The 26327-nt window shown below is 42.3% G+C and overlaps 1 protein-coding gene across 5 annotated transcripts in view; it reads left to right on the top strand.

The window, feature by feature from the left end:
• The first annotated feature begins 240 nt into the window (after nucleotides 1–240).
• Nucleotides 241–26327, top strand: part of GTDC1 (glycosyltransferase like domain containing 1) — a 158119-nt gene continuing 132032 nt past the window's right edge. For 4 of the 5 annotated variants that reach the window (XM_065751009.1, XM_065751004.1, XM_065751006.1 and 1 more), the window contains exons 1-2: nucleotides 241–291; nucleotides 8956–9070. The gene's annotated coding sequence lies outside the window, so the exon portion shown is untranslated. The remainder of the gene's footprint in view (nucleotides 292–8955; nucleotides 9071–26327) is intronic. The other variant, XM_065751005.1, reaches the window with a different exon arrangement.

The following is a 26327-nucleotide window of genomic DNA, read 5'->3' as shown; positions in this document are numbered from 1 at the left end:
AGGCTGCCTAGGGGAGCTGCTCCAGAGCCTCGGGACGCGGCACTGAAGGATGCTGTCGGCAGGCACGGCGCGGGTGGGTCGGATTTGGGGCTCCTGGACGTTTTTTCCAACCTCAGCGATCCCGTGTCTCTATTCAAAGCAGCCCGAGCCGCTCGGCCGGCCGCGGAAGGAGGAAGGAGGGGGCCCGGCTGGCGGCAGGGGGAGGCTGGCTCTCCTGCGTGCCGAGGGGAGGGAGGGGCCGGCACGCCGGCGCGTCGGTGCCGACGGTCTCCAGGCGGGAGCGAGGAGGAGGTGAGCTCCCTCTGGGTGGGGTAAGGAGCGAGGCGGGAGGGAGGGAAGGGGTCAGCGCGGAGCGGCGGGGCGGGCGCTCGGGAGGAGAGCCGGCTGCGGGAGGAGGAGGTGGGGGGAGGAGAGGGAGCCCGGCCCCGGAGCGCGCGTGGCGGAGGGGAGGGAGCAGAGGGCGGCGGGGCTGCCCGCGCGGAGCGGCACCTGCGGCGCGGGAGGCGCTGTGCGCTCCGCGGCCTGCGCGCACCGAGAGCCGCTCCGGGGCCCGGCGGGAACCGGGCGATCCCGAGCGGGGCGCAGCTCCGCGGCGGCCTAACATGGCTGCCCGCGCCTGGCAGGCCGCGGCGCGGAGGCTCTGCCCGCAGGCCCCGGGGCTCGGCGAGACCGAGCTGGAGGGAGCGGCCCTGCTCAGGGCTGCGTGAGCCCCGGGTGCTGCAGCAGCCGCTTCCCGGGCTGTGAGCGTTCACAGCGCGTTGTTTTCTAAAAGCACGGTTTTCCCTTAAGAAAAAATAGCAGCCTTTATCGTGGGCCTTTACGAAGGCGGTCATGCGGAATTGGAACCCCCCAGGCGTCGCCGTAAGGCGGTGGGAACGTTAATATGTGAAAGTAGCTTTGCTGTCAGGAAAAACACTGTAAGCTTAGCGCCCACCACCATCAAACCCAGCTTCAATTCACCAAAACGTGTAGTCTTTAGGTTATTATTATTACTTTTGAATTGTTTTAGGCTTACAGGCGTCATGTGATGGAACACCTCCCAGCAGAGCTGCCTACCCGTGCTCTGCGAGTGAATCCCAACTTTAGGAAAGGAGGTGTGTCTGGGATGAATGAGGGGCTTGGCAGGTCTGTGCAGAGCATCTCACACACCGTGTGATGTGCAGGGAAGGAGCCATGGGAGGTGTAAATGCACACACTTTTTTTTTTTTTTGTAAGGAGCAGGGGCAAAAGTTTGAAGGAGGAGCAGCTCCTGGAGGGGAAGCTTACTTTGCAGTGGGATTTGCTGGTCCTTGGGAATTAGATGTGCGTTACTGTGGTTTAGAGATGTGCACAATAGTCAGGTAAAGATGAGCAGCGGATTTTAGTGTGGCTTATAACAATGGTTTGGTGTAATTAAATGGAGCTATCTCATTGGACTCTATTAACCTGGTTAACCTTAAATCTTAACCATGACAGGGTTTTCATGTAAAGAGCCTCCATGCAAAGTGTGATATTAAATTCTAATTGGAGCTTTTGAGACCTATTGTAGAGTGTATTCCTCTTGCTTCATCATTCACTTATTTATTTATTTTTTTACCTTTCTGACAAGTCCAGGCATAGTAACACGCACTGGAAGAATACTTTCTGACATAAATTAAACAGCCATGAAAACAGATCAGATAAGTCAATTCAGGACAGTTATGGGTTGTTTTTTTTTTTTTTTTTTTTTGTTTGTTTTTCCCTTCAAGCTATTATTTTTATGTATTTATTTATTTTTAGAGTAGTGCTTTTTCCTTATTTCTATGCCTACCTTATGCAAAAAGTTGAGGATCATTTTAACTGCTACAATACCTCAGTTTTTACAAACTTTCTGAACAATTTGCTGTTGTAATTTTTAGCCAGCCAGTGGAAAGAAGTGATGGACCCTAGGCAACAACTCTACCGTCCAGTTCTGCTTAAGACACAGGTGCTTTACAGATACAGGGCAAAATCCTTCTCTCTGCACATAAATACACAATTTGACTTGTAATGCAGCGATGGTGCTGGGATTATTGTAGGAAGGATAAATAGTTGCATCAAAATGGAAGAGAGGAAAATAGTAGAAATGGAAATAAGGGTGAGGTAGCATTTAAGCAGGGGCACAGAGCTAAACTTGACACGGAGCTGCATTCAGCCTGCTTGGAAGTCAGTGCTCTCTGCAGGTACTGCTGTGGCTGTGTGAACTGGCTCGCTGAGGATGTGCTGAGAGCCCGGGCTTTGCCTCAAGTTAACAATGCTGTTAATTAATCCTTGCTAATTGCTTCACCTTAGGATTGTTACCAGGCTATACTGGTACTGTTGCTGTAGTCATGCTCAGAGCTTCCAGGGTACCTAAGTTACAGCTGAAACTTGTCATTTATGCTGCTAAGTCACTTAGACTCTGAGTAAAAGTTATACAGCTTCCTTAATGTTGCTCTAAAACCAAAATACAGACGTATTTCAAAGATGTGCTTGGCTGTAGGCCCATTTTAGAGTGGCCGGTAGAAGTAATAAACTATCCTCAAACAATTCTGCTCAATAAAATTTGAGAATATGAAAACAAAAAGTTCCTGGTCTAGCTTTTTATAAATGCTTTCTGCACCCTGATGCTGCTGCCTCTGACGTTGCTGTAGCTAGAAGAAGAGCCAAATATACAGAGTTTTTTAAGGCCTCTGGCACTACCTACACCATGGGCTTCTGTTATGTATTTGATCCCTGACCCGAATGCTGCACTAAGAAATTTGAGGTAGACATTTCTACTGTCAGAATAGCATCTTACTTTGTTTCTCTCAGGGCTCCTGGGGTATGGGCAGAAGCTGAAGGTGAGCTATAAGCTGTGGTCACACCAAGCTCTTCCTGATCGAGGGATGACTTCAGCAGCGTTTGCTGTGTTGAAATTCCTTACTGTTTCTGTGTCCAGCTGGAATCTAACTTATATCTAAAGAAGAAGAAGAAAAAGAAAAGATTTATATAGTGCATTGTTTGGCTTCACCAAATCAGAATATGTTTATACAATACAGAGTTACATAGTCCAGATTGGGATTCCCATTGAGGTAAGGCATTTCTGTTGCAGCAGTTGGTGAGAGCATTCTCTTGTATCATTTCTTTCAGTTGTAAGGAGGAAATCTTGTTCAAAGATTTGAGCTCTCACCTGGTTAAAGAATTTGGTTGAAAAAATGCTGTTTCTGCATAAATTGGAGCCTAAACCTATGTGTTCAAAAGAAAATCGTATCTTAAATGCAAACAATTGTTCCTATGTGAAGAGAGTTGTATTTTGTTGTAAAATACATGGAGAATGGGTTCTAAGGTTGGATCTTAGTATAATGGTGTAAATAATGGGACAGTAATGTTTGGTCTCTTGAGCGCTTCTGCATGCTGCTGGTCACGAGGCAGTAGCTACTGTGTAGCAAGAACAGTATCCAAACCAAAGGAAGTGATTTGAAAACTTGAAATGACCCAGTGTCTAGTTTGTTTTGGTCTGGTTGTCTAAGTTGGTATTGCTAGCTAACAGGAAAAGAAGAAGTGGAGAAGAGGCTGTGTATATTGAAGGTTCTCAGGAGGACGTGCAGCGATCCACTGTATTTTAGGAGCACGTTATGTACCATTGTTGTTTCCTCTCTGTGCGTATGTGAGACACGTCCTCTCCCAAGTTTGCAGAGCAGGAAAATCATCTTGATCTCTGGTGGCAGGATTGTTAACGAGGGCTGCTGAGAGCCCGCAGCCATCACTAAGCGGTGCAGTTAGCGGTGCGGTGCTGCGAGGGCACGCGGCCCCGTGTGAATTTCCTTCAGAATGGATTCCTATCAAAGCGTGTCTTACAGGTACACCTTGACGATCCGTATTGAGGCAGATGTGAGAGTAAAAAATGAATGTGTGAAGCAGCAGACGGAGATGGTGAAATTGAAGTCTGAGAACCACGTCTTCAAGCAGCCTGTTATCCTAACTCCGGGACTGTAGTTGTATGGCAGCGTGTATGTATGGTATACTGCTGGTTATTTCCCCGAGGCGAGTAATCAAACTCAATGTATAAATGACAATAAGGATGCCAGTACTTTTTGATGGTTTTTTTTGAGTATGTTTGTGCTACAGTTACTTATAGTACCCATATACTACTATAGCAATTGTGGGAACTTTTCCCCCTGGAGATGCAGCAGTGGTCCTTAAAGAGTTTACTTTGGCCATGCATCTGGGAGCAGTGAACTCATAGTGATGGTGGTCCTGATGGATAGAGGGGGTTTGTCTCATGGTCACATATGAAGCTTATGCGTGCTGCACTGGAGACTTGCTGATCTAGAGTGCAGGATTCCTAATCATGATTAGAAGCTGCTGGGGAAAAAACAACCCAACCAAGTCTTAAATTCGTGCCTAACTAGTTGGCTTCAGATTTAATACATTGCAGGCTCTTACTCCTATCTAGAATGGAAGATTTACTGAATTGATGGTCCATGATGGCATTACTCACAGCAGCAGGACTCGGTGGTCAAATGTGTTGGAACGAAGGCTGATGGTCTCACTGTTGCTCTTCATTATTTTTCTCAATCTGAAAAGACAAAGAGAATCCTTTCCTTTGGAGAACTTCCACTTTTGATTCCTACTCATTAAACCCTTGTAATAGAAACAGAACTGTTCTGGAGCAGAATAATGCAAAACTTTGTGCATGTGTGCAAGAATAAACGTGTATGAATGCTAATAAATGGGAATGGTGGGGTAAAGTTGTGATGATACGTGGTTAGTGGGAGAATATCTGGGAGGGAGAAAATGCAGACAGCTCAGCTTCTATGACCAGGCCTTAAAAACAAACAACGTGATGCTCTTCCTATCCCACAATTTCTCATTTGAAACTTTTGCTGTTGGCCACATGTGTCTGTTGCACTACAGCAGTACGTTTCTGCTTAAAACTTGGTGTTGCTTGAGATAAAATCGAGTTCTCCAAATAAACAACGTTCTCTTCATGTTGGCTTTGGAGAATGATTTTTCCTCCCAATCTCACTTAACAGAAACTTAAACAGAAAACACACTTTTGTTATCATTAAGTGAGTTTTCTTTTTGGTTGTGATTTAAATGTGGAGGCAGGATTTATGGAAATGATTGTAGGGTACTGTTGGCCTAATTAGTCATTATTTCTGGCAAGGCAGAAGAAGTTGGTCGTTCTTGTGCCTTAAACTAATAGTGTGCTTTGTGTGGAATTGGTGCACCTTTTGTGAAACAAATGCTTGTGCTAAGGAGTGCAAAAGATGCAGGTGTAAAGGGCTTGTAATGTTGTTTGGCATGTTGTTCCAAGGAATCAGTAGCAGTATCTAAACTGGAATTTGTGGTAACAGTTTTGGAATTGAATGTGTTAAGCAGAAAACAGAGCAGTGCTTTATGTCAAGGTACTAACAACTACTGCAAGGTTTTACAGAGTCCTGGTGTTATCTGTGTGCTGTATTGGCTGTCAGGCTGAGTTCGGGCTCTTCCAGGGGGTGGGAGTTTTGGCCTTGCTCACACAGATTGCCAGTAATGAGTATTTCACCCCGAAGTGACCCAGGTGCCTTAGAGAATTCCACCACCACCTGTATGTGTGGAATGCTTCGCTAATCAGGCTTACGAGGGGAGCATTAGCACAGGAAAGGTTGAAAACCTGCCTTAATAAATAGAAAGTAGAAGTTGGCGTGAGCATGTGACATGACTGCTTCTCCCCTCCTCCTTTCACTGTGGGAACGTGGCTGCACTACCCCTGATGGCCCGGAGTGCCACTGGGCATTGCCAGAACATAAAGCTCTTTCATACGTTCCCTTTCATGAGTCTGTTTCGTGATGAAACTTTGAGAACTCACAGCCCCCAAAGTGCAACTGCAGTTCCGTGGTAGCTGTGACATTCCTTCCCTCTGCATGCTGTGAACTTCATTCTATAGTAAGATGATTATATTGTCCTTTTAAGTTGGCTGTCAGCAGAGAATAGGGAAGCTGCTCTTAGAGCATCTGTATGCAATCTTTGCGACAAGCAGGACCCTCTGGAAAGCTGTTACCGTTGGGGCAGAACTAATCATTCCATGTGAAATTATATAAGGAGAATTAGTTCTGACTCTACCTCATTTCCTTTCATACTGCTGTGAAAATAAGCTTGGAAACGTCAAACCTTCTCCCTTATTTCTCTGTCCAAGTACTTTATTAAGCGCTCCTTTTTTGTAGCGCTCATTTCTCGTAGACGCTCTAAACAAAAATGATGACATCTGTTTCTAGTTCCTGATGGGGTAGGTTTCCATCTCAGGACCAAAGTCCCAGGTTTGGCTGCTGCTGCCTTCCCTCTGCTCTGACTTTATTTCCTCAGAGGATCCCTCAGAGCGCTTCGTATTTAAGGTAGCATGCTTGATGTGATAGAAAATTGTCCATCACAGCCTGCCTTGGTGATTTAGGGAAAAGAGATATCAAAAGCCTGTGTGGAGCTCTGAGGAGCAGTAAAATCACCTGCTGCTTTGCCTGGCAGGGGCCTGTGCTCATACAGCCCTCACGTTTAGGAAAGAAAACCCAGATCTCAGGAGTGCAGCTTTATGCTGAATGCACACGGTGCCCACGAACACGGTCTGATATCTTTACCTTCCCCAGGCTTTGCACTGAAGGTTTCTGTAACCCCTCCACAACCTAATCTGTTGTTTAACTGTCCCTGGAGGTAACATATTTCTTCTAGGACCTATTCTTATTTTTTCTCCTAACCATTTAAGCTTCTTGTGTGTTCACAGCCCCCTGGCCCGGATATTGCAGTGGGATATGGTCATCATTTTTGTAACTGCTCTTAACCTATTTTGAAGCCCATGCCCTATTTCTTTAGTTCTCTCTCTTTTTTTTTTTTTTTCCTCCCTGCACTTAGCAGGGTTATTTCCCTTTAACTTCTCCTGATTGCTTAGCTTTTCTTTGGAGCTCTTCCAGTTTCCTATACCTTTGTATCCAGATCTGAACTTAGGTCAGCCAATCAGTACCGGTGATGTTACCATCTGTCGTATAGGACACTCCTGTTAATATAATTCTGAATGAAACTTTCATATTTCACATTTAATTTAGGATTAAACCTCCAGGTTGGTGGTGTGACTTTCTCACTTATTCCTGCTTTGTTCCTTCTCTGCTTCCCAGAGTGCTTGCAGCTCTTCCCAGGTAACTATAAAGTTTTGCAAGTTGATTGTTTATCATCTAAGCAATAAATTACAATATTAAACCATCCTACACTGAACATGCTGTCTTTTGGAATTCAGCTTCACAGCAGTCTTTTGTTAGTCCTTCATGTCTTCAAGTCTGTGCCCCTTTTCGTTAACAATTGAAATGTTTCTGAACGTTTAACATTTCTCCTTAAGAGCAAAGGCTTTTAATTATTTGATGGAGAAATAAGAGGGGGGGGGAACAACCCTTGCACCCCAGTCTGATGACTTTGTGATGTATCCATAGTCTTTATTGCTGTTAGATAAACATTAAACAAAAACAATCTGTGATCAAACACATGCAGGTGTTTGAAGTAAGGGGTATTTTGTGAATCGTGTAGATCAGGGAGGAGAAAAGTGAAAAAGTTATCTCTGTACTTCAAAACCTTTACTTTTTTTTTTCTTGTTTCTTGGAACATAATCTGCAGGCGTTTTCCTTTTGCATTAGTGTTGTAGCACACCCGATGTGATCAGAAGCCCTTTGTGCATTTAAATTTCTAAAACCTAAGGAATGGAGAGATTCTTCTAGTGACTCAGAAAGTATCATGGATGATGGCTTATGGTCAAAGTGGTGGCAACCTCTGTGCCTGGGAAGGCTGCAGGAGGATCTGCAGCTGTCCTCAGGGTTGCTGGGCTTCCAGAAGCAGAAGTGCTGCAGATGAGCTATGGCCTTCAAGGCTTTGCAGTGCTTCTGCTTAAGGTTGTTAAGCTCTTCCTCACTAGGCCCACAGGAAGCCCTTCTGTAGAGCAGCCAAATTGGCTTTGTTATTAAATACTTCTTTTCTGGCTCCCTGATGGTAACTCTTCTCTGTGGTGGCAGGTCTTCAAAGAGGAGCCTCTGTGACAGCCTCTGTGTTCTGTCTGTCTGGGTGTGTGGCCTCACCACCAAACTCTGCATATGATTTCTGACTTGGAGGCTGTGATGGGAGACAGAGTACAGTTTCTAGCGGATTATTCAACTTTTTTTTCCTTAAATTGCAGTCTCTTCTGCTAAAAATGTGGGACTTCTTGCTTGGGAGCTCTCCTAGAATGTATGCTAGGGTAATAGGCCTTAAATAAAATTGGAAAAAAAAAAAAAGCTGAAGAACTTAAGCTAGAATAATAGACATAGTAAAATAAAAAAAGCCCTTCCCATCAGACAAGCTAATTTTTTTGTGATTTTTTTGTGTTATTCTCTCCTTTGCCATCTGCACCCTTGCATAGTCAATTTCTTCTCAGTGTTTGATGGAGTTGCATTGATTTCTGGGCTGTGTAAGGTCCTGCCCATTCCTCTCTGGGCTGTTGGGAAGTTGTGCTCATTTCCAGAGCACCAAGCAGTAGCCATATATCTGCTTTCTGATCTCAGGACTTGTATGGGAACTGTTGAATCACGTCCTGAACCACTGATGGATCACCTGAGGTGAGCACTGAGTCAGCCACAGGAGCACAAGTGAAGGCAATGTACCTGTGTGATTGGAGGGGGTGGAGTCTGGCTCCACTGCTCCCAGACCCCATTGAAGGGCTGACCACCACTGGGGAAGGATCTCTTGTTGGAGATCCCTCCCTGTGAAGTTATTGGTGAACCTCGACCATCTGCAAAAGGTGAGCCTCTCTTTGTTTACTGGTTACCTGTTTACCATCCAGATAAGCCCAGCAGAATATACCATCTTCCTCACTATTTTCTGTGAATACTATTCTTTTGGGTTATTCACCCTACAGGACTTGTGCTCCCACTGGGGCTCCCCACACTGCTGCATCCCTCTCCTGAAGGCCATGCAGGTGAGATGTGCTTGCTCTCTTTTCCCTTGCAGGAAAGCTTCTCTGACCTGCTCTGCAGTATGGAGGGAGAGGCAAATGTTCTCTTTTCCCCTGCTTCCAACTCTGGGCTTTCTGAAGGGACTGCACTTACAAGCTGCACGCAGAAAGGTACACTCTGATTTCATCAGAAGCACGTGCTTGAGAAATGCAAAGATACTGTGAGATCAGTAATATGTTCTGCAGAAACAGCAGCCTATAAGTAACATACTGAAAGAGGAACTGGGTGAAATGTGAAGGCAACATCCATACAAGAAAAGCACATGGTTTGCATTATTTTCTTCGAGCTTAGTTTTTATGTTGGTGTCGCCATAACACAAATGAATGTGCTTTTTCCCTCTAAGTAATGTTTACAGTTTGATTACCTGCATATCTGTGTTGCTCAGTGTTTAGAGACGTGTGAAGAGTTTCGATCTTTATCAGCTACCTGTTCACTGAATTGTTCTGTTCAGTGTTGAGCTGGAAGTCTATTTGGTAGTTTTTATTGCAGACTATCCTGAAAGGAAGTATTAAGCAGTATGTGTGTTTTAGTACTGCATTTAAAAATGTGAGCTTGGAAGATGTAGCTATTAAACTGTGTTCAAAGGTGCAAAATCTATCCTGTTTTCTAGCATTAATTATGCAAGTGTGGAAGTCTCAGTTCCGTTTGAAGGTAGGGCTCTTTATTTGCAAGTAGCTGTTAAAATAAATTGCCAGTACAAGAGGACATTCTACTAATAAGCAAGGGATGCCTGGAGTTGGCTTTAGTGAAGGAGAGAATTTAATTCATCCATCATCAGGGATGATGTTTCTTAGCAACACAAAGTATTTTCACCCGGGGTGCTTTCACAAACTTTCACATTTTTTCTTCAGATACAGTTTGGTAATGTTTTATGTGACCTGAAGTTCGTCCATCTGTCCTGAAGCTCCCAATACTATTCTATTTCCTCCAACGATCAAATGATCTGATACAGTTTTTTGTTTTGTTTTTTTTCAGCTTAATGATACACAAGTTGTCTAGAGAATCATTTCACATGTCACATTTTCCAAGGGGTTCTGGGAAATTATTTCCTTTTCTGTATAGCAAAGCTAAAAGTTATTGAAAATATGTTAGAGTTTCATAATAAAACAGATACAAAAAATATTGGCTTGGGAGCTAACTAAATGCTTTCTGATAGCCATAGCCTCAAGGGGGAAACTTAGATCGTTTGTAATAAAGGGCTATCTTTGATATCTTTTGGTGAATTGACTAGTGTTCTGTTTAGATCATAATTTATGAAAAAACTGGCTTGATACACAGTGTTACATTATCAAATAGTTTGGGTGTAAGTATTGCCTTAGTGCGTGTCCAAGATTTCCAGTGGTTATTCTTGTGATGTGTTCTGTGTGAACTCAGGGGAAGCTGTTGGCTCATTAAGACTCTTACCTTTCTTTCTTCCCATCTTTTTTAAAAATGGATCTGATCAGCATACTTATGGAGTTACTGGGGAGATTTGGCTTGCTGAGGGAACATCAGCAGCTGTATAACAAGCAGTGCTCAGTACTGGGAACATGCATCTTACAGTTGTCTGGTTTTGCTTTCAAAAATAACATTTTTGAATTCTTGTTGAACTGCTCAGCGTTTTAGAGTGAATGTATTGTTAACACACGGGTTGGGGGAATATTTAAGGGAGTGCTGAGAGCTGCCAGCAAAACCTGTGCTCTCTCTAATTTAAAAGGATAGGTTTCTATAAGGATAATGACCTCACACAACTGAACTTGCTAGTAATTCCTTTGTGATTTCAAGCTAAATGGCTCTGAGTTTCTAGTTGGTGTTTCTAGTTTTGGGACTTTTAATCATACATCCAGAAGATCTTTGATACTCAAGGTGTTGCAGTGCAGGTGTTTTTTACACTGGTATTTGTGTCCAACGTGTTGCAAGACCTCCAGGTGTTTCCAAGTCTCCTCTGGAGAATCACTGATTCCAATCACAAATGCTTCTTTTGCTATCCTACAGGAAGCAGCATCTGAAGAGAGAAGAAATAAAAGCTTAGCTAGCACAAGGGACTTCAGTCTTAATATATCAAATGTCAGCTCTTTGAACACTGCAGTAAAGCAGTCTGAGACTGCTTTACCTGTAAGTTTGAGCCTTGACAGTGTGCAGGGAGGTCAGGTCTCCACCTGTTCCTTCAACCTTTTTTTTTTTGATAAGCCGTCTGTTCCTCCACCTCTGCCTTGGCCTTATGATCTGAACTTCATCTGAGAAGCTCTGGAATCAGCAGCAAGTTCTCCTTACCCCTGTGTGCTCCATGTAGAAAATTCATATTCACAGGAGCAGGTCAGCTTTGCAACCCTCGTGGCTCATCTGGGAAGTTGCATGGTGAGCTGTCATAGGTGTTTGCTGCAGACCAGCGTTGGGATTGCAGTAAATTGTTGTAGCTCTGTTCACTGTGGAGACTCAAGTTTTTATCTCTGTGTGTACTATTTTGCCTTGAAAGGCTGTGTCTGAAGTTGAACTTGAAACTGCAGAAAACCTGTTTAAAAAAAATTAAGTTGATTTGTGAACTCCCATTATAACTGAGATTTCAGTCTTCTAACTGTAGAACCAGTGTTGGAATTTACAGAGCTTAACAGGGGAGAGAGACTGCAAGAGGCAGGAGTATAGAACCTGGTTAGTGAGAAACTAACCCCTCAAGATACTCTTCTGAAATCAGTCTGAAAGTCCTCTTCCTTTTTCAAGATACTAGGCCCAAAATCCATTCTCCAGTTCTTCTGGTTAACGATAAAGATACAAAGAATTGATGATGGTAATCTTTTTGAAGGTACTAGAAGTTCTGGAGTAAGTTGAATTACTAGAAAGGGAGAGCTTATAATGAGGAACACACACTGGTGTCAGAACTGTTGTAAATTTTCCCAAACTAACTTTTCATCTTCAGCCACCCATGATTCAAATGAAGAACATTCGCTGGATGGCCTGCAGCACAATACAAATTGTTCTTTGCTAGCTTTTGGTTAAAGCAACGAACATATTACTCGAGGTTTAGGAAGGACAATTTGAAAATGTACTATCTTTAGAATGAAGTCTTGAAGTGACAAGAATACGTCGTGGTTTTTGCTGTTGTTGCATCTTTTTGTGTTCGTGTGCAAAGAGTGACGTGATCAAAGCAGTCACTGGGAACATTTAGTTTTACATACAAAGTATTCTGGGGCAGCTCTTGCTTGGAAGAACATGTGATGAAATATACAACTGAGAAATTACCACTTATGTAAGAAGGTCATATGTAATTGTTTGAATGCCATTTCTGCAGTTAGTCTCTGCGGAAATGGCAGGGGTGAGTCCAAATTTGTAAGGCTGGAGGGTTTCACAGAGTTGTAGCTCAGCTTTGGGGTTCTCATCACTTCACATAGCTGTGTTCTTTGAGAGTTTGATGAACTGTATTTTATTCCAGTAGTTTCTAGATGGTCAGGAATGAGAAGTCAGATGTCTTCCTCTGTGCAGTCATTCAGCAAGGTATCGTGCTTGCATATAACTTGTCCTGCATGAGAGTTTGCTTGAAAGCAGATGGGTTACAGCTCTGCTCAGTCCATCTCTGGTACACAGCAGTAATCCATGGTTTTGTGCTGTCAACAAAAATCAGGAATTCTCTGTTATTGAGGTGCACTGCCCAGTACATCAAAGCATCATGCACTATCACTGCTCTATTTGCTGTATTACTTTTAATTTCCCTTTTCTCTGTGTGCACAACTTTGAAGATTTTAATATGAAATTAGCATGCATACTCTGTGCCTCTAACATAGAATCTGGGATGTACCCTGCCTTTATGGTGCCTGGCTGTGTAGTGTCAGGTGGCATCGTGCAATCTTAATGGCTTTTTAATGCAAGACAACTGTGACTCACATTACTCCCTCTCTTTCTGTCTCTCTCTCTCTCTCTATATATATTTTTCTGTATTGCTATTTTGTAACGAGGACCCGTGTAACTAATTAGACTAAACACTTCATGTCTCAGATGCTGTGTTACAAGTTCTTGGTCCAGTTGTCATGTGTTCTTGAAGAGAATTAACAGTCTTGAGGAAAAAAGAGTCTTTCTCCATGGGACATTTAGCATAACTGGTTTGTGGTAAAAAAGTAAACATGACTTAGAAGTTAGTAATGGAGCTGGCACTTGGTACCTACGTTTTCCCATCCATACTGTGTGCTCTAGTGCTTTTTGTGTTATAGGCATGCTGCAGGGAAGCTTCTTTGATGGAGTACATTTTGCTTTGAGAGTAAGAATGACAACTGAACACTGGGTGACTTATGTCTGATTCACTAAGCAAACCTTCCATAATCAGTTAGTTCAGAAACCAGCTATTGATACGTAGAGCATTCTTAGAACTAGGATGGAGTCTTAGGTTGCACAGACAAAAACCAAAAATGCTTGGAGTTCTGCACTTGGTGTTAATGAGCTCTATTTTAAATGAAACTTTGACCTTTTAAGGGCCTTCTGTAGTAACGAATAGACTGATCTGTTTCTCCCACAGCAGGAAGGACAAGGGGAAATTTGGTCAATCACATTCCTTCCAGCACCACTATCACAGGGAATGACAGGGCCAGTTGCTGAGGTTGCAAAGGGACTGCCTGACCCCAGGCACCTCTAACTATGTGCAAAGACTCATTCTGCTTAAGCCAAAAATTACAAAATGCACAGGCTTAGACTGAAAATTGATTCAGGTAAGGAAAAACTGGATCCTTCCCACTGACTTCAGATGGGTAACTGGAGACTTCCATGTGATGGTTCATATAAATCTAAGTGAGTGGACGTTAGATTCCACATTCATCATTGTGATTTTCACTTTGATTGCTTAGCATGTGTAAGCACTTGGCAGTATTGCATTTAACTGCTAGGATAATGTTAGCATGGTGAATTCTGAGTCTATATGTTATTTATTTTATTATAGTTGTCCAAATCTCTGCAAGTTCACGAGTTTGAGGCAGGATGATGATCAAGAGTATGGGTGTTCTGCTTAGGAAATGTATGTTTTTAATCTGATGATTAGTTACCCAGAAGTAAAGTATATATTTAAAAGGCTATTCTTAGTTCAACGTAAATCTGTTTAAAAACTTTATGTTAAATAATGTAAATGCTTTCTTGTGAAGTAAGCTACTGTGTACAAAGAATTAAATGTGTCTAGTCTTAAACACTGAAATAATATCATTACGTTCATGGAGGTGGCTCTCAGTTTGGTTCCTGGGGTCTAGGACTTTGGGCTGTTCTTAGTTGTTTCACAGGTTGAATGCTCTGCTACCAATGCTTTTTTTCAGTGAAAGCCTCAATATTTGCATACAGCCCCAAAATGAGGGGCAGAGGTATTTTGTTTAATTGTTTTAAGTACTGTTGAGTTCCACTGAAGGGATGTGTTCAGTTCAGGTGGGCAGTGGTCACTGCAGAAGTGGAAGGTCTAGAGAAACGCTATGAAATCTCACTGTAGGGGGGAAAAAATAAAAATTACCCATACTTTCATCTTTAGTAGAAACTGTAAATGGGATCCTCAAAGATAAACACTGTGGGACATGTCCCTTAGGTTGTCCACTGTGTATTTGGTCAAGAAAGGAAGTGATGTAAGGAATGTGACGTGAGGGTTGTGATGCAGAAAAAAAACCTCTGTGTGCCTAATACATTGGGAAACATTTGTTGGAGAGCATGTCTTCTGTGTGCCAGATCTGCCCTGTGGTGTTATTAAGGTCAGTATCCACGTAGGTTGGCTCATACATATTGAGCATGGTGCCTGAGGTCAGCTTTGTCTTGTAAAAGCAACTTTAAGGAATGTTTGCTCTGGTCATGTTAAAAGGCATCCATGTGGGTTGTTTGTTTAGAAACTTATTTACTGCTGCTTTCCCTGGACTTGTCTTCAGTTCCTGAATACAAAACAACAGCTGTAAATGAAACATGGCATCTAGCTTAACAAGTAAAGTGTGTGGAAGTAATGCTTGTGTGTACACGCATACTCATTGACTGCTTCTCTTTTAAGTGAGCTGGTATCAATTTTGAGATGAACGTTTTCTGTTCTAGATGTTGGAGCAGACTTCTCTATTCTCTGCTCGGCCTTGGTGTGGAAAAATGTGTTGTCAATTTTGTGAGAGCAATGGCTGTGTTGCGTTGCCAACTGAGAAGCACTAGAGAGTATGTGATTTGGCGAGGGGTTATCAAAAATGCTGTCATGAAGTACTCAAACCCAGCTTTGAGGTCCGGTTCCCATCTCCCTGTACTTCTTCGAGCACACTGATGTGAATCTTCACTACCTGAGGGGTCTCTGTGCTTCACTACTTGGTGGCATGTCCATCACAAAGCAGCATTTATCAGTGTTATTCATTGACAGCTATTTTGTTTGCCCTACGGTGGTACCAGGCTGTTCAATGGGATGAAGGAGAAGAGAGGAGGTTATTTGGGAAGCCACTTCAGAGCAGGGAAACAAGTTAATTCTTGGTGCTTGCTACATTAAAAAGGATATGTTCTACTCAGTTACACTATCAACTATGGTTGATAGTGTAACCTCTTGAGAAGGTTACTCTTTAAATATTGTTTAGAGTGACTGGTGCTTGAACCTCATGTGAGCTGGTTTTGCTTACAAACAGAATCCAATGTTACCAATGACTTTAAGGATTCTGCCTAAACTTACAGCTTACAGTTTGTGTTTTACAAAGATAACGAAGACTATGTCAGTAGCGTTCCTTACGTGTCACAGGACCCCAAAATTAGATGTTATAGGTGTATTATGATTAGCAGCACTGCAGCTCAGAGTGGCTGATGCCTGGAAGTGAACGTCTCCCCAACGAGTTCAGAGTGATCAGTGATGTCACTGGAAGTGATTCATCGCTCGCTCAAGAAAACCCCATGCTTACATGATGTGATCAATGGAAAAAGAAGCACATAATCAGAAATGAAGGTGCAACTCTCTTAAAACTCTCAACTGCTGAAGACCGAACCTTGGCAAATAGTTTATGCCGAGGTTGGAAGGACAGAGATCATGCAGTGGTAGCATTTTAAAGGTGTTTTCTAAAAGTTTTTGGCCACACTGAAGTTATTTCACTCAGTGTGTCTTGGCCTTACAATTCATGTGTTCAGCAGTGTGTAAGTGATCCTCAAACTGTGTGTTACAGAGTTTCTGATGCCTTGTTGGAGGGTGGGGTTGCTGTTATTATTTTTTAAACTTTATGAGTATTTTGTATAATGATGTTCCTGTCATCCTTTTGGCCATGAATCAGCAAAGCATTTCTGTGCACGCTTTAATTGAAGCGTGGAGTTGTCTCGCTGTGCAAATGTTGAAGTCGGTGAGACTATTAATTAAAATTAAGTATGTGCATAAGTGCTTTTTCTAAAAATAAGTTGCTTCAGAACAGCTTTGGGCCATATTGAGGAGGAGGGCTTTTTTTCCTCAAACTTTGAAAATAGGTATATAATTCTCTCTGAATTACACTGTGATAAAACTTCATGGTGATAGCAGAGGACAGAGAGCGTTCCTGGAATGTGGTGTGAGCTTTTTGGCTCCTGACGTGTCACCTAAGGTGATTTTTATTTAAAAACAGAGAATGAAACTGTTCCAGTTTTTTCTATTGCACAGGGGGTGGCGTAGATGACAACTTCAGGAAAACTTCCTCCTTAAGCTGCCGCAGTAGTGGAAGCACACAAGCTAGATTCCTATAAAGCAGTCAATTCATCATCTTGCTTACTGTATGCCTGGCTGCAAATCCATTTTCCTTCCATTGAATAAAACCTTGATTCATTTAGTTAAAGTCAGTACTTCTCAGTGTGAGACTTCGCAGCTAGTTGTGGTGTGTCATTTGTATTTTCTATCTGTAGTCGAAGGTATTACAAGTGTTCCAAGGGAATATGGAACCGTGCTTTTTCTTTTATGTATGAGACCGTTTCCAATACAAATTTACTGTACAATTTGTGTTAGAAAATTACCTGTCTTATTAATTCTCATGGCATCTTGGTGAAATACTGAACTTCTTTTTCTGAAGTCTGGGTTTTTACCAGTCTCTCTTTAGGCTTTTTTTTTTTTTTTGAGACCACTTGTTCAAAGCTCCAGTAAAAGCAGAAATTAATAGAGGAGGGAAGAAATCACTGGGAGCACAGAAATGAGCCTGTGTGTTAAGCTGTTTTACGCTGTCAGGTTTCTTACTCCATTGTGGCTGTCTCCTCTTGTTGGGTTGGTTTTTCAGACCATTCAGACTTTTCTTTTTGCAGGTCTGTCTGTGTATAGAAAGCACTGACCACAATGTTATGCAAAAAAAGATATTAAGAGACATTAATTTACATGATGCAAGCTGGAAGAAATGCTTGCTAGGGTTCATGCAGTGCGTGAAGTAAGATCCAGAGGTAGAATGCAGGTGTTTTGGGAGCAATGCAGCGTGTGCTGCTCTCCCCAGGCTGTTGGTCTTTACAAGTGCACTTCTTAGTATCAATCATAGTTATTATTTTGGTAGAAGTAGAAATAGAACCTCAGATAGCATAGGAGTAAATCTCAGGTTCTTGCTGGAACTCACACAGCGGCATCCAACAGTGAAGCTCAGAAGATTCCTATTTTACATCATTAATTGATATCGTAGGAGGAGGGAGCTCAAAGTTTCTGTAAAGCATTGTCAAGTGAACACAAAACCAAATTTACATTGTTTGGGGTTGGAAAAAAAAAAAAAAGACCAATGTTGCTGTTTTTACCATCCGCATGTCAGTTGCTCTTTATTGCTTTTTAAATTTGATTTCATTGTAGTGTAGCAAGCTTTTCAATAAACGGAGTGGTTTCGTTTATATAACACTAGAATTATTGTTAATGCCCAGTTTCATACTGCGAATTACGTATGTAATATCGTGTCCGGTGGGATCTTGTATCACAGAATTTGCATAGTTATAGTTCTTGTGACATCGTATCTCAAACAAAGAACCTAGGGACCTGATACAATATCAGTAAAACTGTCTCATAGGTATGATTCAAACAGTTTTATTAGCAACATATGGGGTATGAAGGAGCCACAGAGGGTAGTTTTGAGTGTAAGGGTGCTGGCCTATCTTTTTCAGCGTGTAATTATATCAGTCCTCTTCTATGGCATTATTTGTTGCTGCCCTGGGATTGCTGAAAAATAACTACTAATATGGTGACACAGAGGATCAGAATAAATTATAATTGTTGACTTTACAAGAAATTCATTGGCGAAAAGGCTTACTATCCTAAGCTCCACAGTCATTTTTGCTTCAGCTTCATAACTAAGCCTCATCTGCAAAACAATATCATTTGAGAACCTTTGCATTTTCTGTCAGTCTTACTGTTTTTGCAGTGGTGCTTGTAGGCCAGTAACAGTTAAGCAGCAGTTCTGTTGGTGATACAGGTTTTGCTGCTGTATTTTTCTGTTGATGTGGAGGATAATTATTCACATAGTTCAGCCATCAAAATGCATTAAAACAGTTGCTGGTACAGAAAACTAAAGTTAAGAAACCCTGATCAAACAAATGTTTAGCAAAGAAACCTATCTACTGTTGATGATGAGTGTGCTGAGGTGATTATGGACACTTGTCTTTTGCATTTGGCTCAAATGTGATCTTTTCTGCAGACGTTACTCCGTGTAGGAAAGTTTTGAGAATAAAGTAGTGTTTGGGCTAAAACAGCCTGTAAGTTAGACTAGATGAGCTCATACTCTTCTTACTTTATTTTTCCCTTAAACTTTAGTCAGACTTATGAACACCGCTACAATTGGTGAGTTGCACTTTGTCATCTATTGATTGGATTGAAGCAGAACAGAGATTGCCACTGAGATCCATAGAGGAGATGCCCAGCCTGCTTTGTAGAAGGCACGTAAAGGAGCACAGCCTGGTGCTGAGCCTTGGAGCTGAGTGTGTCACCACCAGTAATCCCGTGTAGAGCTGAGGTCCTGGGCCGCACATTGTCTCCTTGTAGGCTTCTGTATCATCAGTCCCAGAGCAAACCCATTAGTTCAGCTTCATCCTGCATCATTGAACTGCTTTCTGTACCTGCACATAGCATCTGTTTGAGGAGGCTGGAGTGAGGAGCTCAGTGTGTGCCACACGGGACTGCCCTTCTTCACCTGTCGTGGCTGAGTGTTGGAGTATTCATGGGTCCCAGGGGTTGCTTCTGTGCTCTGCACAACTAGGGAGAGCTTTTGGTGTTCAGTAGATGCTTTTCCATCCATTTGCCCCAGAAGTGAGTATGACACGTTTCACACCATGCTTCGACACGTGGTAAGCCTAATAAGGTTACTGGTTTGGGGAATCAAAGGAATTTTTCCTTCAAGGCAAGATTAGCAACATGCTTGCTGACTTCTCTTTTTATCCTTTCTAATCAAAACCTGGACTCGCATGGTTGCAGCAGAGGTGGGAAGTGTTAAGATTATGAGTGAGATATGTCTGCTAACAATTGTATCGTGCTTGTAATTCAAGTAGAGCAGCTTCATATGGTCGTGTTCAGGTGACAGGCTCAAGAGACTTGTGGGCCTACAACAAAGTGGGAGGAGTGACCAGAAATGTTTACCCTCACCCTTCCAGAAGGAAAATATCAAAATATGTGGAATTCCACTGGTCACACCAATGGTTCTGAACTAACAGTCGACAGTGAATGGGGACTGCAGTGAGAGAGATTGGGTCTCATGCTTTTGGTGGGGAAGTTTAGTTGTTCTCACACTGGGAATTAATAAATCTAGTTGGATCTCCGAGTGTAAAAGATGTTTATTTGTACAATAGGAACAGAATTTTAAGGCAGGAGAACCCTCTCAATATATCTAAGGGATTTAAACCAGCTAGGATTGCTTCTCTTAAGGGTGAGTTGCTGCTTTGTCTGTATAGCTTCTGGGTATGTAGGAGTGCTCTTAGCCCTGTTTGTTTAAGGAAATAAGCTGCTGTGGTCACTGTATGTCAGTGCCCTTCCTTCTGCCTTCCCCTTTCTTTTCCAATAACTTCAGAACTCATCAGGCACCTTGAACTAAATTTGACAGGAAGGTAACAAGCTTAAAGGTTTTAAGTTCCTATGTGTTACATTAAAATATGTGGCCAAATAATGAGAAAAGACTGTTACAGGCAGCAACGAGGGAAGGGCTGCAGTGCAAGCTTTTACAAGGCAGCAGAGAATTCAAGTGTTCCTTATATCATGTTGCTTATATCGACACCCATTTCTTATGTATAACTGATTTGTTGATTCAGCACTCCAAGGCATCAGAACTGTGCTGGCCCTATAATCTTGTGTTGCAGTGGTGTTATCTGGAGGTCTCCATGACATGGAAGTTGTTCAAACAGGTATTGCTGAAGGGAAGAAAGCTTTCATACACTGCTGCATGCTGTTGCAGTCTGAAGGTGGTCTTTTTACTTGCCATCCACGGTGCATGTGGAAGGGTCATGCCCATAGCTGTGATATGTAGGAGCACATCTACAAGGCAAGTGATAACACATGAGATGGAGGAAAGTAACAGAAGAAGGCAAGAATCATAACTCGTTATAGGAAATAGGGGCATTTGATTATTCATGTGATATCCAATGTCATGGAGTAATGTATATGTATTTATATGCTCATTATGAATTAATTTATGATTCTTTATTTATTTTCTAGATTTACCATATTGGAAATGTAATTACATTTAGCTACTGAAGAAAGCTCCAGATCATTCCTTCCTTCGCAGTACTTAAGACAATGAAGATGATTTCTCAATGGGCAGTTTCTACCACAAGGTTTCTATCCTCTATTCTGTTCTGTCTTGATCTCTTTTCTCCACTTTTTAGTTCCTTTTTACCTGTAGTGCTTGTTTGCAGACTCTGGGACAGCAATAGCAGCTCCTGTCCTTGGCTAAAAATCTGCTTTGGCAACATGAGTTGGCTTCTCAGCAGAACCTGTGTTCAGCTGGCATTTCTGCTGATGGAGCCATTCCTGGGTGACCAGGAGCTGATTCCAGCTTGTCTACTCTTCTGTGCATCTCCTTCATTTTGAGTGTGCCAGGAGAGGAGTCAACCCTGTTACAAATACCAAATGAGTAAAAGCGAGGACTTAATGTGATTGGAGGGGGAGAGAATAGAAGTCTTAGTTCACTGAGTAAAAGTATTTTGCCTTATATTTTTACTATAAGCTGTGCAAATTGTCTATGTTACAAAGGCAGAACTGTGCTTAATATTACATGAAATACAGGATAGGATTTTCAAAAGCTTTTAACAGTCTTTGATGCTGAACTGCTATCTTCAGAAAGGATGTAGATGTTGAATTACTCAAGTCCCGTTGCAAGCCCTTGAGATTTTAGCCTCCTCCTCTGAGAATGCAGCTCTAAGCAACTTAGGTACTCTTCCTAAAGTACTTCTTGATTTCATATGGTGTGAACCACAGCAGAGGGACCTGCACAGGGATCCTGGCAGCATGTGTGCTGAATACAGTGAGTTGACAGCAGACCTGTGTTTGTTGGGGTGGCTGCAGAGCTGGCTACCTGTGGAGCGTGCAGACAGCCAACATCACTCGCACAGATGATAAACTTTTTTCTCCCCCTTATTTATTCATACCAGGCGTGTACTGGGTAGGTAAGCACAACCTGCCCATCTGTAACTTGTTTCAAGCTTCAGTGTGCAGCTAAGTGGCTCCGTAGATGTTAGCAGCTTCCATATGTAGACTTTGCTGTGCGTGGGTCACTATTATGGAGCAATAAATTTCAGGGTTCATCTCAGCTCTTGGTTCCTCGGCTGCTGTGCTGTGGTACAAGTCAAAATGAGTTTGAATGCTCAGGAGCAACTCTTCCCATCACACTTGCAGAACCTTCAGCTGACCCAGAGTCACAGAATGGCCCAGGTTGGAAGGGACCTCAAGGATCATGAATATCCAACCCCACTGCTGCAGGCAGGGCCACCAGCCTCCCTATTTCATACTAGACCAGGTTGCCCAGGGCCCCATCTACTTTGTCCTTGAACACCTCCAGGGATGGGGCATACACAAGCTCTCTGGGCAGCCTGTTCCAGCACCTCACCACTCATAGTAACGAACTTCCCCCTGGCACTCAACCTGAATCTTCCCTCCCTCAACTTAAAACTGTTTCCTCTTGTCCTGTTCCTATCTATGCATTCGAAGAGCTGACTCCTCTCTTGTTTATAGGCTCCTTTAGGTACTGAAAGGCTGCAGTGAGATCAGCCTGCAGCCTTCTTTTCTCTGTGCTGAACAAGCCCAGCTCCCTCAGCCTGTCTTTGTAGGTACTCCAGCCCTCTGATCATCTTTGTGGCCCTCCTGGACCCTCTCCAACAGCTCCCTGTCTTTCTTGAACTGAGGGCTCCAGACCTAGACACAGTGCTCCAGATGGGACCTCACAAGAGCAGAATAGAGAGGGACAGTCCCCTCACTGTCCCTGCTCGCCACCCCTCTTCTGGTGGAGCCCAGGATACCATTTGCTTTCTGAGCTTCAAGAGCACACTGATGGCTCATGTGAAGTTTTCATCCATCAGGACCCCCAGGTCCTTCTTTGCAGGGCTGCTCTCAAGGACTTCTCCTTCCAGTCTGTATTGCCTGGGATTCCTTTGGCCCATGTGCACCCCCTATGCTCTTTGGAGGAGCATTGGGATGAAGCAGGGCTGCAGGACTGTGGCATGCTGCTGAGTACTGTGTCCAACACATTGTATTGTTTGAAGCCTGTTACTTCTGAGTTGGCACAGTTTTCTCATGTGGTCATTCATCCTTTTTCAGGAAGGATTTTCAGCTACGTTTTAAATGGAATGCATTTTGGATTTAACGAGGAGGGCACTTTTCAGAAATGAAAGCTTAATGGCAGGCTGGCTGATGAAGTAAGGATTTTTTTATATTATTGGAGGCTTGCAAATGATAAAGCACAATTTAAGGTTCCAAAGTGTTCCGTTGTTCTTTAGGATGTTATTTGCTAGATGCTTGGTTTCTTTTTTTCTGAATTATTAAAACATAGTTCTTTGCAATCTGTGGAATGTGTCTTAGTGCAAGCAAAACGATATCCTGTGTTTAAATGGTGACAGTAATGGGTACAAACAGCCTGGAGTCACATGGTTGCTGCCGTGAAAAGATTTCAGAGCCTGCAGCTAGAGCCCCTTCGAGCACTGCCATCTGCATACCTGTAATTCACATCATCTTTAAAAAGGACTTTACCACACACTGGCAAAGCGTATATCGAAAGTGTGTGTATCAAATGTCACGCTGCACTTCGGTTTGGAAGTGGCTGAGGTGTGGGGGGAGATGGCTTTCCTTTTTTCAAAGAGGTGTAGCATGGGCTTTTCCCATGCAGAAGAAAAAGCACTTGTAGAACGTGAAGTGGTGCTTTGTTATGTACTCATACATGTTTATACATAGACCAATATGTTCTTTTTCAGGTGTTTTTTTTCCTGACAACTCAAATTTGAATATTACCTACTGGAAATTTCACACAATTCTGGTAAATAGTTAATAATTATTTCTAGGTGATTTCCAGCACATACGCTCATTAACTCACTTGTTTCAGCACACTTTGTAGCAGGATCTTGTAATTTTTTTTTAATGAAGGTACTCAAGCAGCTTCATGGGTGTTGGCTATAACCTTGCAAGTACGCCATCAGTTTATCACAGCCAACATGCTTGCTAGGACCTTGGCATAGCCAGAACAGCTTTTGCTTGTTAAAGCAAAATAAATAAGCTAAATAAATCCCCAAATACCTAAATGTTTCTGTAATGCTTCATAGAGAATATATTTATATAGCAAGACAATTCAAAGCATGACTTAGGTGGGACCATGTCGGAAATGATTTAAAAATCTCCCTCATGATGTGCTTGGAAGCATTCAAAATCTGGATTTTAAAGTGTATCTGTGTATATATGGGCATAGATATCCACTGACCTGTTGAGTACATAACTTCTGGCTTAAGAGACCACCTGCAGGGGTGCAGACTTGCCGAAGCGATATTCTCACTAAGATCTGAGAGTGGATTATTTTACTCTTTCCCTCATGAAGCTTCAGCTGAAAATGAAAGTCTACTGCTTAGAACAGTGCCTTGCTTTCTCACAGTGAATATCTAGACTTTAATGGGATCGGGGCACTCACTAGGTGGCTTTCCAGATGCTGTGTACTTACACAAATCACTGCATAACTGATCAAAACAGCATTTATTTAATGGATCAGAGCAAAGAACCGAAGCAGTGTCATTTTTTAGGGTGTACATACCCAGCCTCACAGAACTTTAGACTGTGGCTAAGCAGGGGCATAAAAGCTCAGGAATATAGCATGGATTGGCAGTGTGATAGCTCTGTAGCATTGAACCAGCTTGCTAGGCTGACTGGTTTGTCTGGGCTTAGAATGGAAACTAAAAAGCCTTCCTGCAACTCGGAGGGAAACCTAAAGAGGAAATACCAACCTAAGACAGACTTTTATCTTCTGTACTGGAAGAAGCTAGTCTGTTCAGAGACTTTTAATGCAGAAAAGCTGCTTTGGTGCATTTTTTTTTTTTTTTTTGTGAGGTGGTGGGAAGCTAAAAATGTGCATTTCCATGTTTTGTGAAACTAATGAAAATGAGGTTATCATAGCAAAACTTACTTGCCTTGTCTCTGAAGGTTGTTGGGCTTTTCCATACAAGTAGAAACTGTAATGTTTTATGGCACAAGATGAATTGCTGAGATCCAAATTTTAATTTCAGAAAAAGGGGGGGAAAAATGGAATGAACTCCTCCATACTCGAATTTCTCGAATTAAAATTGCTGTGGGAAAGAAGAGCCTCGTGCTGGTTTGGTAACTTCAAGTGCATTGGAAGAGTATAGACTCTGGGTGACTAAGACTAAGTTGTGCAAATGTACCTAAGTGCTGGAATGACCTAATTTGAGGAAGAAAGGACTTGATGTTCAGCTTACATTGTCTAGACTTTTACCTAACCTGCCAGATTAAGTGTTTCAGTCTGTTCAGTCACTGCAGACAGAAGAGGGGTGGAGAAGACCATGCCCCCACACTGCAATCTTTAGTTTTCCTTTTTGAATAGAAGAAATGCGTGGAGGGGGAAGAACGTTTTCTTGTGACTTCTTTGAAAATGAAAGCAAAGAAAGGAAACTGACATCCTTTTACTTTTTCAGTCAAGTGTCACTCATGCTGAAGTTGTAATAATCAATTCAGAATGGCTACTTACACTTACTTACAGAACTGGATGAAAGAGCTTTGCAGATAAGTTAAAGACCACACACAAAAAAAAGGCTCATAACTTCATAACTTTAAACTGAATTAGTTGTTTCTTTGAATTGCTTGTTTTCAGTCACGTTGCCATAGGTATCAAAGCAGCTAGCTATTATCATTTCTTTGTAAGGATTTCTGCTTCTTTATATTCACGTTTCAACAAATCAAAGGATAGGTCTTCAGACAAGAAGTGGAAGGTGTGTTGTTTTAAAGATATGCTAACATACCTGTACCCAATCAGTCTAGGTATTACGGGTACCAGCAGCATTGCAGATGCAGTGACAAAGAATTTGCATACGGCAGCAGAGTAATTACATACTGTGCATTCTTGGAAAATGTTTATCACAGTTGCTGAAGCTTTCTTGTGACTTTGTTGTTTTATCTCTGCTAGCTAGATGAAGCTTGCGCAGATATTGCTGCTTACTGCAGCTACGGCTTTCTTGTGGTGTTTGAAAGGCCCCCACGTGTTTGCTGCCAGCAATTTTTAATGGTACCTGCCACTTCTATCGATTTATGTTCAAATCTGCTTCACTTTAAATTGAGGCATCCATTTTTGGCTCTTTGTAAGAGCATGCGTTGTTACGTCTTTGATACTTTAGAAGAAAAGTGAATTTTAGGAATGGGGCAAACTCCTAATGGTTGGGTTTCTGAAATGACTGAACAGCAATGCTTTTTCTTGTAACTAGCTTAGCAGTGATCACCAGTCCGTAAATTGAGAGATTTTTTTTGTCTAGACTTTGTCACAGCATATAAAAGAAAATAGAAATATTTCATAAGGGCATCCGAGATAACAGCAGATAAAAGCCTTATTGTGCCATGTACTGAGAAACTGTGTGTTGACTTGTGCATAACTTTAATGTGTGAGTGATGGTAAGCTAAATGTCAGCCACTCATCTGCCTAATATTGCTATCATTCACAAAGATTTCCCTCTCACAAACGTGGGCCCTTCCTATTTGTCTATATGAGTACACACAGTCACGCTGTGAAAACAATTTAGATGAGGAGGGTCCCCAAATTACTCATGCAAATAGCGAACCTACAGAGCTTCTCATACCAAAAAAAGACTATTTGGGGGATGATTAGCAGATTGCTGTATTGTTTTTACACTTTCGTCTTTTAATATTTATATTCTTCTTATTTAGTGTAATTCTACCAAGTAAAGATTGGTTCGGTTGTAACTTGAAAGGCTGACTTTAAAACTGAGTGGAATGGCAGATACTCTTTTGAAGAACTGAATCTATTTACAGAATCTCAC

This window comes from Cyrtonyx montezumae, unplaced genomic scaffold (genome assembly GCF_038088225.1).
Source record: "Cyrtonyx montezumae isolate F1298 unplaced genomic scaffold, pur_monq_1.0 scaffold_7, whole genome shotgun sequence".
Classification (NCBI taxonomy): Eukaryota; Metazoa; Chordata; class Aves; order Galliformes; family Odontophoridae; genus Cyrtonyx; species Cyrtonyx montezumae.
The sequence above is the reverse complement of the archived record's forward strand: the minus strand, read 5'-3'. Positions and strand labels throughout refer to the sequence as shown.